Below are 15,308 nucleotides of genomic sequence, written 5' to 3'. Positions count from 1 at the left end.
ACGATAATACATTGTTTGTGTACACATATGTGCACTACCATATGTGTAATTAAGCACCACTTTTAGGAGAATCACAACACCATTTGTACAGATCTTGGAAACACCTAGATGTTAGAATAGCAAGTGAAGTATTTTCTTGCCTTTCACAAGTTTTAAATTCAAATCCAGTGTCTTCAGTGTCTGAGGAAATGTGATTTCCAGGTTTGGAGTCTCAGATTCTATGATTTTTTTGTACATTTGTATAGTTGGCTGTAAAGACTCAAAACTCACAGATGCGCTAAGAGATGGTGCCCAATAATATGGCAAGGTAGGACACAAACCACGTGCTCTTCATGACTGTGTGTCTATTCCAGACTTATAACAGTACTGTTGCTTGGTATATCCTATCTTCTAGAAAGTTAACTTTCTGCCACATGGATTTGCATTTATTGTACATTCACATATCATCTTACATGAAGAAAGCTCACATCTGCTGGACATATAAGTTCTCAAAAAAGAAACAGTTATTTGGTTACTCACCCAACTGAAAGATTCAGAGACGTACAATAGAGAAAGAGAGAAGAAACTGAAGCATAGAGTGAGAAAATGAATACTTACACAACCTTTGCACTTGTCAGTCTTTTATAGGAAGTTATATAAATTCTTAACACATATTATACTAAGGCTTCCTCTCATATCGTAATCTCTTTGAAGAAAAGTGTATAGAGATAGGATTAAAAAATTAAAGCATGTTAAATATTTAGTGGGCTGTTCCAAAAATTAATCAGCCTAAAAGCTTTCAGTCTAGTTGTACTGACAGCTCAAACAGACTTTTCAAGACAAGAAACAAAACTAAATATCTAGTCACCTATTAAAATGTGTAATAGGAGTACTATTTCTCACTCCTCAAATGTCACACTGCATCAAGAGAAACTGCAATATCTAATGATTTTTTCTGGAAGCTGTAGCTCTGGGGCATATATAGCTTTTACCTGCCCCCCAACATGTTTGTGTATGTGATATATTCTTTTCTGATTTTGTAGAGTTGTGCCCAACAGGTTTGTGGGAAGATATCTTCTTGAAACACATTATACTGGAACAGGGCAGTGAACAGAAATTCATTGCAATTTTTTTGCAACAAAAGACATGACTGGTAATTCGAAATTGATACATCACTGAATGCCACGTGCCATATCTTTCACACTACATGACGGAGGGAATTCCACACAAAGAGCTTCGCTAAGGCTTCTGGAGACAGAGATTGTATCCTCACAACTGCGTGGAGCACTGCATTCACCTCCTGGAAATAACCTCAGGATGAGCATTCAGTGACTCTGCTGGCATTGCCAGAGAAAAAGCTTAGAAACGGCCAGCACAGTGAGGAGACTCTCCACAGTACAGCCTCTAGTCAAGTATTCTATGCTTGCAGTGACAATTTCAGATGAGGCAAGATGAGGTGGGAATCATCTGAAAATAGCCCACAGTCTTACAGTATCTGCTGCAAGGACTCAAGCCTTTTTAGGCAGCTTCAACTCCCACTCAGTTCAGACTTTTTGCTAGAAGCAGGATGAAGTCAGACCCCAGGTGCATTACCCAGTATGTAGGATCTGGGTCATCCTCCAAGGCACAACATAGACACCAACAGGTCACCCAATCTTCCTGGGGTCTTCTCCCCTGCCAAGCACTGGTCTGCCTCCTGTCATGACCATACAAAACTCAATTCAGAGTTAAGCAAAAAACTGCCAACCACACTTTAATATCCAACAAGTGTCTGTGGAGCTCAGTGCTGTATGACTGGCAACTCTCTCAGTACAGCTTATATTTTGTGACTGGCTTGTCCCCAAAACATAAGGGGCTTTCCATAAGGATTAGAGGTACTTCATAGGCAAATAAATTTCAGCCAAGTTTTCAGAAAAGCAACCATTTATAAAACCAACACTTCATTCCATAAAATTCTACAAAATTGACCAACAGAAGGAAGTTACAAGTACCACCACTGCAAAGACATGTCTTACTTGAACAGTTTTTCCCAGTACTTAAAGAGCTCAGTCAGAGCACATCACAATAGAATAAACAGAGCAGGAAACAGACCTAGTTCAATCTTGTACTCTTTCTTGCTTAAGTAACACCAATGACAAAAGGATAAATATCTATTAATTTACCTAGACTGGTTTTTTTAAATTATATCCTTACCTACCATAAATGCTGTACAAATTTCAGATGGATTGATATGAATATTTTTAAGATAACACCTGCTATAACTCCAGATTATGTCAAACAAGATTCTGTGCTGATGCAGGACTCATTGCTTTTTCTTAGCTTCTCTAAACTGTGGTCTTGATCAAAGTGAGTGCTACTACTACCTCACACGTAGCTGGGCAAAAGCTCAAGTGCACAGGCCCTAAATCTGGCCTTTCTCCCTTATGGCTGCACATGCCTAACTCGCCTTGCCTAACTTGGAAAAACCATGCCTGTGATTATAAAAAGGCATTTGATTCCAAGGACCATTAGACTTGGCCTTCTGGCACCACTGGTATGTCTCTTGTAATGGCAACACTGCAGACACTGGAAAGTGGTAGCAAATTCACAAAGCTCATCATAATAACTCATCAACCACTACTTCTGACTCTTAAATTATAGAATCGATACCAACATAGAAAAAAAAGAAAATGAACTCATATTCTGGTATCAGTCTCTTTTTCCAAACTGTCACCTTCATTCTAATTATGTTCATTCTGCTCTAAGAAAAATATAACTTCTGTTACTTATGTGAATGAGGGTTGCAGTGTTTATTCAAAACCAGAATAGCCTTCTGGTCTTGGGGCAGACTTCATTCATATTGTGATTATGTGCAAATAATTGATTCTTTGAAAGACCATTATAGCTATAAATCGATTCTGTAGACAAACTGCATTTTCCTGCATGCTGCCATTTCCTGTCTACCCATTTTGCTGGAGGCATTGAAAAGCCTCAGCTGTTACAGCACCAAATACTCTTCTCTTACTTCTCAGTGTAAGAGGAAGTAGAATTATTTCAGAAGTTTTCCTAGCAAAGAATAATTTTAGCAACAGTTTGCTTTCTAAGATAAGGTCACTCACTTCAAAGTTTTTATTGTTTATGAAGAGGGAAAACATCAATAAACTGTTACAAGACTGGCTATGGATATAAAAGATAAATTTTTTTAGAAATTGCTTTACCTCTCCACATCTCATTTCCTTCAACTGGAAAGTGATAGCAGAGTTGCCTGCTATGCTCACATTTGTAGATAAGAAACAGACTTAGTGCTACACTGTAATTCTGTGGCTAGAGAGACTTCATACAGGATATGGAAGCAACTTGCCCAAAAATCAATCTAGATCATCTCCTCTTACTCTGAATAGGTAAGAAATCCAAACACCTAGGCTTACATTGTACGCATTAGATAGATGTCAAGATATAAAGAAAGTGAGAAAGAATAAAATACCAACTGACATATGGGCATTTACACACCCAAATTCCAATACAAAGTGTCTGATCTGAGAAGCACATTACAAACCAGTTTTTCTACCTCATTATTCTCATCTAATAGTATTTGTTTTCCTAAACACATTCCAATGAACAGTATCCATGATGCAAGAATCCAAAATTACTTAATCATGCTTCATTATATCTTAGTGAAGCCATGAAAAAGGATATACAGAAGTGCTATTTCTCCCAGTATTTAAATAGTATTTCTGTCTGTGATAGCACGTAGTGTCTGTTTTAGCAACCCTAATGAGAGTGAGGCATGACTGTATCTAGTTGGCAGAGTTATCACAAAGTGTCTGACCACCACTGCCCAAGCAGTTTGGCATGAATCAATTTTCATGCAAAAAGAATTCAGAAGTGCTGGGAACCCAAGCACGTATGGCATCAGTATGACACCTTCTTTGAAAGACACCTACAGTAGCACACTTGCCTTTACTGTCATGCTTGGGTAAGCATTCTCTTGGCTGAGTGTGAAGACATGACAGTATCACTTCCCATGGCCTGTCCTATAACTGATCCAAATACTGAGCCCAAAACCTGCTTATACTGTAATAAGCAGAACGGTCACAATACAGTCTGCAAAGGAAGCTGAAATCATACTAAAGGCTTAGGTCAGGTTCATAAAGCCTTATTTAGATATACAGACTAAGTATCAGTCACCCAAGGAAAAGGAAAAAGTGAAGGAAAGCATCTGGGTATCCAACATTGTTGAAAACCTAGGCTTTTATATTCCTACTTCAGAGATCCTAAGCAGCAAGTAAAAGCCCTAGCATAGTCTTTTACACAATAAAAGTAAAGACTAAAACAACCTACCCATGACTGAGAACTTCAAAGGTCTGAAGTAAAAACAATTTTCAAAGAACCAAAGAACACTGAACTTTATCCATGCTGCCAGCGCATTTCCCAATGCTGAATAAATCCAAATCAAATATCTCACACACACACACCAAAAAAAAAAAAAAAAAAAAAAAAAAAAAAAAAAAAAAAAAAAAAAAAAAAGCAAGCTTCTCAGCTGAAAACTTGTCTGTTCTTAAAGGCACAGCAGTTTCATTAATCCTATAGGTAATCTCTGCTCTAATATAAATTACACTAATCAATGAAAGTGCTGACCCTGTCTTAACTTGCACCTGCACCACAAACAACACACACTGTACAACCTAATTCCTTAATGCTCATTCACATATATAGCACCACAGCAGATAATGGGATTATGGAAGAGATTGAAGACTTCAGAATCAGACCAACAGAACCTCTGTGGCTACTTGCAAAGGACTCAGCAGAGAGAGAAAACATTCACAATTGTTCATCCATCTTAGGAGATATATATTATAGTTTTTGCTTAAAGCAAACAGAACCAGCAAAGGACACTGTTGTGGTCTCCCCATCTGCACTGTGCTGTCATAAGACCAAAGGGGCATTTAGCAATGTCAAGATACAAAAAACTTAAAAATAACACCAAAGAAACATGGAGGAACAGAGAATGAACCAGTGTAGCTCTCTACTGCAGAACACCATTGTGACAAAGCAGTCTGTAGTAGGTTCATCAATTAATTAGCACATTGTATACAGTAACACAACAGTATGTGCAAATTCTGTGAACATCTGCTGCCATGTCTCAATAGTGACACGAGTGTGCGCGCACACACACTGCACCCACAAACACAGCACACTCTTCAAAATACAATGTGTAATTTTCACAAAGGTTTAACATTCCTGGTTTTCCCCCAGATTCAACCTTTGCAAAAGCAGTAAACTTGTAATTCAACATTTGCAGAATGCTTCAAAGTTTCTCCAAGTTCTCCTTTCCCCCTACTCCAAATATTTTCCCTCCCCTACAAACAGAAAACACAAGAAGAGACCTGTTTATCACATGACCATCCTTTGGAGGAACCCTTACATTTGTACCCTTTGAATCACTTATGTATCAAAGAAAAAGGAAGCTGCTAATAATACTCACATGGAGCACATAATTCTTAGCTTCCTGACTTTTAGATTAGCCTCCTGGGCATGTGAAATTTACTAAGCACTGTTTCTTTCTTCTTCTAAGCACCTTAGGTGTGAGCTTGTGTGTATGTGCGTTTCTCTGTCTGTATACAAAATATCTGATGTATTCCAAAAAAGGAACACCTCCTGTGTTTTAACTCTATAAATATCACTACTTTATATATATCATTATGAATTGATATTGGCTTTACAGAACAGGATTATCTTTAAAAATAACTATTTGTATTTAAAGATAATAAGTACGCCTATGGAAGAAAAGGGGAGTGCAAAAGAAAAGGAAATGGGATTCATTAGGGACATTCAAATGTGATACATACATGTTTTTGGTATGTCTACCCATGCAGCAGAACCAAAGTGGTCCAGCCTTTAGAAGCCAAGAGGTACCAATCAGTCACTAACCTTGTGCAAGTTAAACCAGCCCTTGCCTTGTCTCGTCTCATGTCTTAGAGAGAGAAGCATTTGGGACAGATGTCTTTTTATGCCAAGGTATCAAGACATACAAGAGAGAACCATCTTCAAGTGGCATAATCAATAAAATGAAATACTAATATACCAAATATTTATGCAAAGCAGCAGCAATAATAGCAATACCACGCAGAATATAAAAGCAACAACTACAAGTAAGGAAACACTGCTCTTTGGGCAGAAGAGTGAAGAAAAGATTCTACTTAGAACAAATCCCTCTATCAACCATCTGGATTCCACTCAGGTGCCCTTGATCTGGAAGCTCCTTTATTGAACCCATACATAAAGGAGTAACAACCACAGCACTGACACGAGTGTAGGCCACTTACTGGTTAAAAATCAAACAAGGGTAACAGCAGGAGCCCAGGCAGTTTTGCTGAAATGAGATCTGCACAGCAGGGCAGGCATGGCTTTTCTTCATTACCCTAATAGCCTAATAAATAAATAAGGAATTGTTGTGTCCATGGCAATCATGCTGGTGATTTTTTTCTCCTTCTCTTCCAAGACACCTCACGATTGAGGTAGCCATACCCCAGATGCAGAATCTGATCTGTAAATAAAAAACTGAGAGCTAAATGAAGCCCTTTCTCTGGCAGGATTTGACCAAAAACCTCTGCATATTCTCAGACATTTAAACCACCTACCATTCATGAGGCACTGGTGATACCTGAAGCTGTTGCCAATTATTTTTCACTCCTGAATTCCTTATGAACTGCTTGCAAAAGGTATTTACACCTCTGCAGAGAAGCACACAAAATACAAATCTTCAGAAACAATAGAGTGAGACCAACCAGTAGCCTCTTTTCCACTCAAAGACACAACGGTTTCATACCCTGCCATTCCCAGCTTCTGTTTTTATCCAAACTACAGCAAGTGTTGGCTTCCTAAAGTACAGTATTCTCAGCATGTCGCACGCAGGGCAGCATCCATGCGCCGCTGACTTGGTAATTGCATTATCTGCAGCCGCTGATGAATGAACAACCGTAATGCATACATCCTGGCTTTAGCCCTCTCGGGACGAGTAGACACACACTGCCCGCACCAGATTCACTCAGTTTGCTGAGTCCGAAGGTATACAAAAAAATGCCCGTGCGCATTCCCTCTCATTTTAAAAGCAACGTTGTAATCTGCTCTCCCTTCCCCCTAACAGAAATACAGCACCTCTATTTACAAGCACGAGAAGCTCATTCCCAAACCTACTTCTCTGCATCTGCAATCTATTCTACCTGCAAATAATGAGGCTTGAGTAAAGGCTCGAAAAAAATATGTGGTGTAACATCGACACCGTCTCTGGATACTAGGAAGAGAGGCGCTAATATCCCATAGCATGATGGCCCTTTAAAGAACGACTAGTCCTTATGGGTATAAATAATCTGAAGAATAAAATGGAGCCAAGGCGATTTCCACTGCAGACGGAGGGCAATGACCAGCTGCCATAGCTACGAAAGCCCCGGCCGACCCGCAAAGTTCCCCGCGCAGAGGAGCTTACCTCGGAGCGGCACGGCAGCCTCCGTGCCCGCCCGGACGGGACGCCGCAGCCGCGCCGAGCCGCGGCTCCCCGGCAGGCGGCGGCCGCGATGGGCACCGCCCCCCGCCCGCCCGGCGGCAGCGGCGCGGGAACCACCCGCTCGGCGCCGGCACGGAGCGAGCCCCTGCCGGGAACCCGGAGCAAAGAGGGCCTGCGCTTCCCAGCCGGGAAAGCGAGCCCAGGCCGGAGCGGAGGAAGGCGGGAGCAGCCCGGGAACGGGGGCGCGGAGGGCCCTGCCCGACCTGTTGCGCGTATCGGGCGCTGCTGGCCCCTGGGGAGTGGAACTGGCCGAGGACTGAGCGCGGGGGAAGCCGCGTCCCGGTGCGGGTGGGCACACGGCTGAGCAAGGGGCGCTCAGTGCAGCCATCGGTGTCTCGATTGTGTGTAACACAAGTCACTGAAGAATGGGGAGGAAGAGACGAAGGAAGGGGGAAGAGGTCTCTGGTAAATCACTAAATGCTCCATCTGAGGAAAAAAGATCAAATAGAGGAAAGGGGAAATCCCTGTCTCATTCACACTGCTTTTCACCGGATTAATATTACTATTAGTATTACTATTTTGGTTTCATTAATGCTTAGGGCACAACTCCCAGATCAGCTTGGGTACTCCACAAAAGTGGAAGAAAGGCAGTCCAGACTCAAGAGCATACAACAAAACACGTGAAGGTATCAATCCACAGATGGCCTGACTGTGCTGCCTCTGTGTAAGGAAGAAACACCATGGACACGCAGGGAATTTCATCCTTCTCAGGCTAACATGGCACATCATGTGGACCTTTTTAATATTCAGATGTTATCATTGTGTTTTTCTTCTTTTTCACCTTCAAAGTTCCTGCTGATTTTAATATACTGACAGCCATAAGAATGTGGTTTGTCTTTTCTTGAATACTATGCATGAATCAAAACATCACCAAATAATTCAAACCAATTGCCAAAATAAACTAATTAGATCTCAATCTGTAAATTTGTTTGAGAAAAGATCAAACACGTTTTGTTTTCAATGGCCAGACGGATACAAAGGAAGTTAAACCCTAAACTTTGCTCCCTTCTAAAAGCACACTAACCTCTCAAGGGCAGCTGGAGTAATCTCCTTCATTTTAGAGAGATGAATAAATACAAAAGGCAGGCTAGCTGCCTTCCAGACGAGGACAGGAAGTTTGCCGTGATGATCCTGAGCAGCCCTCTGCTTCTTGAAATCCCCAGGAGAGAGGAACGTGACCATCATCTCAGAGCAGAATGGACAGCCGGGAAATCTCAAATCTGAAATCCAGACAGTGATCCAGCTAGTGAAAATAGATGTCTGTTTCTCTTTCATCCGATGGAGAGAAGGGTGATAAAATTTGTGGCATCCTGCCAAAGCCATTGAACCCATTTAGGCACAAAACCTCATGTTAGCCAGGCTTAATAGCATCAAGAAGAAAAAAACCCGACATTTTATTCATTGGTATTCCCGCCCCCAAAACATCCCATCATAAGAAAAGCCATCTGTGAGAATAATTGAAAACAAGGCCTGGGATTAACCTAATAGCTGAAATGTTCTTTTTTAATTTAGAAGTTTACTGAAATGCCAAATGTTTGCAAGTCTATATGTACATCTCCATGCAACAGAGGGAGAAGCCAGGAGCAATATAGGTAGAGAGATAGTTAAACATTGTAACCTTGTTCTCTCCAGATCTTTTCAGGGTCTACAAGCCTCTCTCTGCTCCCGAGCAGTGCTTCTAAAAGCCAGTTCAAATACCTTTTATTAGACTGGAGACTCACTGGTTCATCTCTGAACCCAGGAATGTCAAGCCACCAATCTAGAAGAGCTATTCTGTTCCAGGTTTTTATGTGAGGGAGGCAGAAAGCTGCTTTGCAGGATAGGTTGATTCTTCAGAGAGATCTACCAGAAGCACAAAGTAAACCTGGTTTTGCCTCTCTAATGCATTAGTGCTTCTCAATACACAAAGTTCTGGACTGTATTTTTTATCTGCACTGTTGAAATACCACTCTCACTATCCTTAGATTATACAGTTGCTTATGGACACTGTGAAACAGTAAAAATGCATACACAAGATCACAAGGAATGCAGCAATGTAGGTCTTTTCTGCTGGCAACAGAGGAGTCGGGTCTGTCAAAACCTCAGCACTGGCATGGCCACCACACTAGTCCCACCCAGACCAGCAGGCAAAAGCAAGTCAAACCATGGAGAAATGATGATTTTAAGTGAAAGCACACTTACACATATCCAGTTTTCAAAAGCTTTTGGACATTTCTGAAAATTCACCTAAATAAGAGCAGATATTTTTCAAAATATGCTCAAACCCCAAGTCTGCCCCATGTAGCTGAGGCAGATAAAAACCCTTAAAACCTTACTTTGGCTATCTGTGAGAAACAAGCATTTCCTCTGAAACACAAGAGGGCTTTGTACCTCACTGCTGTCAGCAGGTGACTTTACAGCTACCCATCTGCTATGCATTTTGTAAATACCAAACATTTGTCCCCTGAACTGCCCCATCTTCCTGCTCCTCTCAAAAGCAGGAAGTCTGCCTTCCTGCTTGTGTCCAGGCTGTATTTAAAAAAGCATGTAATGGACTGTTATCTTACTAGCAGCCAAACTAATAACAGCAGTCAGTCTAAGATGACATGTGAACACAAGAGCCTAAAGTGTGTGGTAGGGCCAATGGCTTCACAAGGAAGTGAACTCAGCCCTTCTTGCAAAGAGCTATGTTACCAGACGGAGCAAATCTTCCATCACAAAGTTCATGCTCTGAATCCAATGCAGAGACATCTCAGGTTGAATGAATGAATGTCCCCCACTGCTACTGCATCCTAGGCAAACTGCCCCAGAGCAAGGACTGAACCCTATTTTTCTCTTGAACAGTGTCTCTCAGGGACAAGTACCAGGAGGAAACTAGCAGTGCTGATACTTCAGGTAGAGGCCCATAAGAGCAACTGACAGCCTTCACAGTATTGCCATTTGACAGGCATCTCTCCCTCTAAGGGCCTTGTCCTGTGTGCACATACAAAGACTGCATCACACTTAAAACTCTGACGTGACGCAGGTGCATTGGAATTTTAATGCTAATCTAAGTACCCTCACTGAAACAAGATAAATGTAATGGCTAAAAACTGGTAAGAGAAAACAGAGATAAATGGATTATGGGGCAACACAGACAAAAAGCACTCAAACATATATCTGAATCCTTCTTAGTACTAAGACTTTGGCTACACTGCACATTTGCTCTCCACCCCCATCCCTTCCCATGGACATTTTGAGCTGTGAGGTTGAAAGAGAAGTGACCCTTCATTAGACAGGGAGTATTTGAGTCCACATGCCATCCCAGGAGCTGTGATACCTCTTGTGAAATTTTTCTGTACTTCACAAACTTTTTAGATTCTTAGTGACAAATGCTCATAGGTAATAAGTACACAGGCACAAATACTCCTCACTTACTGAAGTTTGTGGGACTTCTGTGATCATCTTTGCTGATTTGAGAATTTATCTCATTGACCAGGAAATTCCTAAATTGTTCCTCTAGATTATGTTAAAGGAGGCACATATTTTATGCCAGAATGGCAATCTCCTACCTGAGGTGGCACAGGAACTCAATGGGACAGCTTCTTAACAGCCTGCTGGCAATGATGTGAAAAGAAGAAAAATCCCTACTTGACTCAAGCCAAGATAAACTTTCCACAGCACTAAAGCAACAACACCTTTTTATTTGTAAAATGGAGAAGTCTTTAAAATAAAATCCGTGACATCACTGATCCCAAATCCTGCCATTTCCATAGCCATAGCCTGAACAAAAGTGCACTTTGCAGTTGAACTACTCTACTTCGTAAGACAGCAGCTTAAACAAGAAAATCAAGTGTGTCTCAGGTAGTGTCCCAGTGTCTCCAACTCAACACAGGTATACTGACTCCAGGCCCCTTCTCTGGGCTTCCCACCATTCTTCATCACACCATTTAAACCAGACACAAAGTCATGCTGATTCTGTGAAGGCATCCAGACAGACCAACTGCAACATTTTCCAAAGGCAAAATCATAGAGTGTAGTGAAAGGGAAATTGTATTGACCTTTTGCATTGCTAACAAGGGATTTGCAAGCACACAGGCTATGTTTGTTCAACCAGAGTTGAAAAGAAAACCAGAATCATATGAAACATCCCTCTAATCCATGAACCCAGTGAACAGGATGGCCCTAGCTATTGTGTCAGGACATACAGCTTGGAGTCCTTAATCCTTCAAATTATTGGCATGGTGCACTTGGTCTGTGACAGCTCTTTCAGATCTTTTCCCATCTCTATTGTTTTGTTTTCTGCTTGAGTAAATAATAGGGCAAAAGTGAGACACATTTATTTCTGCTGTCATCTGCCAAAATGAGCGGTCTGGAACTTCACCTCCCCGCTTTTTCTGTCAACATTGTATCTTGGCTACTGCAGGTGAGCTGCCATCAAGGAGAGAGTCCTCTCCCATTTAGTCTCGTATGAAAAGTGCAGAGTGAAAATGATGGCACAAAGTACAAAGCTGTCAAGGATGAGGGTTAAAAATAGAGATTAAAAATGAAAAACCAGAATCCAGCTTATTTATATCACAGACTACCATTCATATCCATGCAGGGCAAACACAAAGTGAACAAATTGCCTCCGATTTACAGAAGGAGAAAACTGAGGCAGAGAATGGCAATCTGACCATAATCACCCCTCATATTAGAGACCTCATCTCTTATTTTCTTAGTCCTAATTTCATCATCTACCCACTAGGCAGCATTGCCTTTTTTTGCATCAGAATTACTACAAATTATTAAACCAGGATTATGGTCATTTACACCAACTTGGCACAGACAAACAAGGAAAGCAAAGAAACTACAGTGTGGGAAGGTTCAGCTATGAGGTGATCTTGAACAGCTCAGGGATTTTGTGTCCAGGTTTTCAACCTTGGTTGTGGTAAATGCTGCCAACTCCCACCTGGTATGAGAGGGGTCACGACAGCATTGGCTTCTGGAAATCTTTTACAAAAAAAAAGATTTGAACTCAGTGACCAGTCTTCATTTGTCCCCAAAAGACAAACTAGACAGTACCCCTACCTTCATTCTTTATAATTTAAATGGAATCATTGTAAGAAACCATGATTATTGTTGGTGTTGAAAGTAGAAAGGGAAGAAGAGCAGCATTCTGTTTGTGCCTGCACTGGAGCCGCACTGGAAGACAGGACAAAGGTAACCTTGGCATCTGCTGTTATGTTCCAAATCCCAGGAGGAATGAGGACTCTGAATGCTGCTTTAACACTTCTCTTGCTGGGAACAATGTAACAGAACAAGCAAATTCTGCAAACAAAGACAGGTTTTTTCTGAGCAGAGATAAAGTTTGACTTCTCTTTCTCTGCCTTCCACCACAGCCTATTTCTTCTCTCTGTCTGGTAGACAGGGTAGTATAGAGGAGGATGTTTAGATGAAATCATTCCGAGACCTGTCTCTGTTTCCAGCTTTGCCACTACTGCATGCAGCCTCATACAAAGAACTTGTCCACTCTCTTGCATTGCCTGTATTTCCAGCCCTTTCAATTCAAGCAGCAGCTGCCACACATACCAGTGCCCACATACATGCTCTCTGTCCCTAACACAGAAAGCCAAGGAAGTTTTGATTTGTCTAGGTCTACTACAGACCATATGTGCAAGAAATCCATGCTTCCTCAAAGGGAATGCCTTGCTGTGCAGTCGTGATAGGGTGTGTGGGCATATGTTTCTGCTTGCCCTAATTAATCATTAAATGGTTTCAATAACCAATTCTTTGGCAGGCTATGCAGGTCAATTCACATCTGTTACTACATACGTGCACATTGACACAGAAAACATACAGCCATCTTTGCTAGTTAAACACAGCTCCTCATTTCAGCTGGGAACATTGTGTTCCTTGGTAAGGTATAGGTAATGCTTAGAATAAGATTCTCCATAAAAATAGAAATAATTTATGAACCTGGAATACTTCCAATAAATAGCATTAATATAAAATAAAAAGAATAAAAAGCATTATAATGCTACTTCAACTTTTTGTTGTGATTAATAGTACTGACATCAGACTAGAAAGTTTATGAGTAAATAAAAACAACAACATTAAAAGGGTATGGACAGAGTCCAAGCACATTTCAGGTTTTGTTTTGAACAATTTTCAACATATGTTTACTTTCACTGATAAGTTCTAATCTCTAATCTTAGGGACATCCTATCCTAAAAAAGGATCAGATCTGATATAGGGAACAAGAAGCTTCAGCAGTAGAGAAACTTCCCTTCTATCTCTACAGGTAGAAAAATACTGTTAGCTAGGTGGAAAGGGAAACATAACCCATGAGATGCATAAAGTGTGCCAGGTCTCAAAAGTAAATAGTGAGGAAAATGCTTAGCAATCACTAGGAGTGCACAATGTCCATGACTGTAACAATATACTCCTCAGAATGGATGCCTATTCTGTAATCCCACTTTTCAAGATTTGCTATTATTTCTACCTTAAAAGAGCAGAAATAGCCTCTCTCTCAGGACATTTTCTTCCCTTCCATTCATGAAAGAATTGAGTGGCCTCTTCTGCCCATTCTTGCCCCACCCACCATAGAAAAGGAGAGTGAAGAAATTTTTAAAAAATTAAAAACCTTCAGGAGAAGGTGCACTGTGTTGTTTGGAACAGGTATTAAAAGTGAAATTGCTGAAACAGTGTAGGATTAGAAACAGATTTCACAGTTTACACAGACAAATGGAAGAGCAAAAGCACAGGTAATTATATGGTTTTTTCTTTAATGTAGAACTACTTAGAGCTGAATGGTTTGGATGAAATAACAATACATCTTCCTAAGCCTAATTTTTAATTTATAAACCAAATTGAACTGAGCAGGTCTAGAAAAGTTCTGACATTTCTTCTTTGCATTACTTTCTGCCTGTTTTTATCCAAAAGATAAAGAGACAATCTGGAGATGTGCTAAATCTAAAATTATTTGGAAATAGGGAACAAGAAGCTTAGGGGACATAGGAACATAATGCAAAAGAACCTAAGCTTGTAATACTTTGGACCAAGGCCCATCATGAAGTCTCTGACCTGTGGATTTTACTCAGCACCACTGGCAGTTAAGTTTATTTCTCAGTATGTTCACTTGTAAGACTGAAGCCTTGAAAGCAGTTTGAGAGAGGAGCAAAGCACTTATCCTCTGCTGGGATTTAATTTGCCTTCTCTCTTTATTTCTGTCAGCTGCAAGGGAATCTTTATCTAACCACAGCAAGCCTAAAACTTTTGCAATATGAAGGATCTGAGCACAGCAACATTAAACAGAAACAAACATAAACAAAACTAGAAATAAATTAAAGATTGATTAAAAAAAAAAAAGTAGATTCCTTCATCTCTCCTGCATCAAGAAGATTTAAGTTTGTAGAAAATGTTAGATCTAAGTTCTGACCTCTCTTGCATAAGAAATCATGTTAAATAGTGGTAAACTTAATACTCAGATTTTGAAATAATAACAGTCATCATCATCATCATCATCTTCATTTCCATTAAAGGCTCAGAAGGCATTTTGAAACTCTTACTAAACTAATATTCCCAGTTTGGCCATTGCACAGGCAGATTTTTTTTCCCCAATCTCTTTTTGTCAAAGAATTAAGTAATATGATATATAATCCCTTTCTTAGCCTTAAAATTTAATCTAAAATAATCTAGAAGGCTTCACTCAATAGCCCAACTGAAAACATCCTAAGTGACCTGTTTAAAGCTGCAGAGTTCTTCTCTATTCACAAACTCCCAAAGCCTCCATTTTCCACCAGTGCAGTCTCTTATCCTACTGGGTGGGCATTTTACACAAAACCAG

General features: G+C 40.5%; 1 protein-coding gene across 6 annotated transcripts in view; it reads right to left on the bottom strand.

Moving 5' to 3' along the window:
• SORBS1 (sorbin and SH3 domain containing 1) overlaps positions 1-7,548 on the bottom strand; it is a 157,790-nt gene extending 150,242 nt beyond the window's left edge. For 4 of the 6 annotated variants that reach the window (XM_071438933.1, XM_071438934.1, XM_071438932.1 and 1 more), the window contains exon 1: positions 7,445-7,548. The gene's annotated coding sequence lies outside the window, so the exon portion shown is untranslated. Of the gene's footprint in view, positions 1-6,599; positions 6,693-7,444 lie in introns of all 6 variants that reach the window. The other 2 variants (XM_071438935.1, XM_071438936.1) reach the window with 2 other exon arrangements.
• Positions 7,549-15,308: the final 7,760 nt, after the last annotated feature.

Source organism: Agelaius tricolor, unplaced genomic scaffold (genome assembly GCF_023055355.1).
Source record: "Agelaius tricolor isolate 1412-34295 unplaced genomic scaffold, bAgeTri1.0.p SCAF_13, whole genome shotgun sequence".
Lineage (NCBI taxonomy): Eukaryota > Metazoa > Chordata > Aves > Passeriformes > Icteridae > Agelaius > Agelaius tricolor.
This window is presented reverse-complemented; position numbering and strand designations above follow the sequence as displayed.